The sequence below is a fragment of the Peromyscus maniculatus genome, chromosome X (genome assembly GCF_049852395.1).
Source record: "Peromyscus maniculatus bairdii isolate BWxNUB_F1_BW_parent chromosome X, HU_Pman_BW_mat_3.1, whole genome shotgun sequence".
NCBI lineage: Eukaryota > Metazoa > Chordata > Mammalia > Rodentia > Cricetidae > Peromyscus > Peromyscus maniculatus.
In genome coordinates, this window is record NC_134875.1 from 63,773,325 (window position 1) to 63,776,602 (window position 3,278).

At 39.7% G+C, this 3,278-nt stretch overlaps 1 non-coding gene across 1 annotated transcript; it reads left to right on the forward strand.

The window, feature by feature from the left end:
* Positions 1–432: 432 nt before the first annotated feature.
* Trnan-auu (transfer RNA asparagine (anticodon AUU)) lies at positions 433–505 on the forward strand. Its single transcript has one exon. It is a non-coding gene; the product is annotated as a tRNA-Asn (tRNA).
* The last annotated feature ends 2,773 nt before the right edge of the window (positions 506–3,278 follow it).

The window sequence follows — 3,278 nt, forward strand, 5'->3', positions numbered from 1 at the left end:
GGCCCTCAATTTGCTGACCACTGAAAATGGAGGCACTTAGCTCATCCTTAATGCAGAATGTTGCTACTTGTGAACAAGCCCAGCCAAATGGAAGAACGGATTACAAACTTACACGAACTGGTTAACAAACTGTAGTCTCCAGGACATGATCCCAATGTGGGATTCTCAGTACGGTCTTCTCTGGGTCCCTGGCTTCTACCCCTCCTTAACCCACTGGTCTCTGTCCATCTCATAATGACTGATCCTTGTCTCTTCAGGTTCCTTCAGGAAAGAATTAGTGAAATAACCCAACAGTCAAAAACCAGAAGTTTCTGACAGAATTTCTTTAGTTTTCCTACCAGCATCTGACAGCTTGAGCCACTGTTTTAGACCAGTGTTGCAGAATTCCCTCTTCAATTGCCCACAGGCAGCAGTCACTTATTGGTGAAATTAGCCCGGCTAGCTCAGTCGGTAGAGCATGAGACTATTAATCTCAGGGTTGTGGGTTCATGCCCCACGTTGGGCGCCAGATATTGGTGAAATTATTAAGGCCACTCCACGTAGTTAAAAGGAAGATTTATTTAGTGGGTAACTTACAAATGAAGGGATAGGTAGATCGCGGGGTCTGGGGAAGGTGTATGGCAAGTCCAGCGGTGTTCTCTGGTGCTCTGCTCAGCCAACCTCCACTGCCTAGGGTCCAGGAACAGAGAGAGTGCTCGCCCATCCAGGACTCGGGTATCCAGACGCCTCCCCTGGCCCTACCTCGTAGGCGTGACAGTTGCCAGAGTCTCAATGGGGGTTGGAACTTCCAGATCCAAGCTGGGATGGCTACCCACTACAGTCACTAGTAACCAGAAGACTATCATCACCCTTTATGGCAATGCTGCTGATAGTTCCCTAAATGGAAGGACTCTGACTGAGTAAACATGATTGTTATTAGTTAAACAGTAACCTAAATCCAGCATTCCTCAAGATTCTCATATGGTGGGTTTTTGTTTACCATGAACCTCCTTTAATCCACCCACAAAGGTCAACTACTTCAGGTAAAAGCATCTCATTTCTGGTCAATCAAAATAGCATATATCAGCTCAAAAACCCTTAAACTGCTGAATAACAAATAAAAATCTGCTTGCTTTTCCACTATTTTGCTTCTGTCTGCCCCTGGAGAGAGATAGCTCTGGAAATTTTATCCTCAGTAAACCTTTCTTTCTACCCATGGAGTTGTCTAGTTTGGTGGTTTCACTGTGTGCTGGTCTTACAATACTGAGGCCATCCTCTGACCTCCATACACACACACACACACACACACACACACACACACACACACACACACAAACACACACACACACAAACACACACACAAATCACACACAAAAAATAAACAAATACTGTACTGGAAATGAGCTATATAAGGACCTTTAACACTAAAATCAGTTGACTACAGCAGAGAACAAGAGAAGTAGAACAACTATAGCTACAGACAAAAGACTATGACCAGAGTCTCTAGAAAGACGAACTCGTAAAGATCTTTCTCTTCAGATCCAGTTGGTAAAGGCTAGAGGAAGTAAACATTTTTTTCAAATCAAACAGTAATATGGGGCTCTGAGGAACTTAAAAAATCTTGGAAACATTATGTCAGCATAGCAACAAAATAAATCTTAACATCTGACTCCAAAAAAATAGAGGTCTCTAGATTGGCCAATAAATACTTTAAAATCATCATCTTAATGAAGGTCTATGTGGCACAAGAGAACAGAAAGAGAAGTAACTATTATCAGAAAAAAATGATAAATGAACAAAATGAGAATTTCAACACAGAAACAGAAATCACATAGAAATAATGGAGTGGAAATGGTAAATTTGTGAATTCAAAATTCAGCAGAAAGGTTCAATAGAAAACTAGATGAAGGTGAGGGAGAATCAGTTAATTAGGAGACAGGTAATTTATAGTTATCCACAGTAACAATAAAAAAATAAAAAGCAGACAAGAATGCTTATGGAACATTTGAAATACAATGACACCATCACATAAATAAACATATGCATTTTGTGGTCAGAATGAACAGAGCAGGAGACACTGACAGAAAGTGAGAAGAGAACAGCCAGTGGGCTGCGAGGGGCTTGAAAATTCAAATTTCCATATGAGATTTCTTTGAAATGTTGCTTGATTTATTCACACAATCATTTGTTATAAAAAGATGATATTATGAAGTTTATGGTAGTCCTATGTAAAAAGATGTTTCCTGGAGTGGGAATGGTTGATGAGGCAGAAATTGGCTGCAAAGTGTCACTGGGGAATCCTCTCAGGTTAGGACATTTGGGGAGTATGCTATATCTGTCATGAAATACTTCAGCTGTGGCAAGCCCAATGGATGGCACTAGTGGAGGTTCCAGATGGTCGTTGAGAGTCTTAGTCACTGGCCAGCACTGATAAGCAGGCATATGTGAGCTCAACAATGGTGTGAGGTCACAGGAGTCAGAGCCACACCCAGACCAATCTCAAAGAAGCCCTGTCTCAGGAGCACAGCAGTAGGATAATGGGGGCCATTTTCAAAGTTCCAATTTTTGTAGTATTTAATTGGGTACAATTTGCACTGTTGTGGCTCATAGTTTATCGCTGGTTCACTAACATATCAATGTCATCGTGGGGTTAGTTCATTGGCATATCAAAGCCTATCCTAGGTTTGGCTCCTAGTGGAGCTGCCTTGTGGTTCTGTTCATTCATTAATACATCAGAGTTTGTCTTGGGGCTTCACTCCTTACTGAGCAGCCTTGTGGAAACTAATATATTCTAAGTCATACAAAATTGTTTTCAAGTCACACAAAATGGTTTTCAAGTACCACAAAATAGTTTCACTTGTTTTTCTAACAGAAATTTATTGAAAAGAATGACAAAAGCTTCCTGAGTGTTAAGTAAACCAATATCTATAGTCATGATTCTTACATAGTTATAGATGGTTTAAGTAGGGAAACTTTGCCAACTTCCAACATGATTAGACTAGCAGCAATCAAAGTCAAAGAAACAATTGTGAAAATAGTAACAAAAAGTGGTTCACCATACAAGAGGATTACAATGATAATATCAACATATTTTTTTCAGCAGAAACATTTCAGGGAAGAAAGAGTAAAATGATAGATTTAAGGACTGATAGGAAAAAATGATGAATCAAGAATAATATACATGACAATGCTTCCATTCAGAATTTTTCATTCATTGAATTATTACTTGAAACAGCCAAATATGAAAAAACTACACCCATGTCCAGTAAAGTAAAGAAAGACAATGTGGAGACAACTGT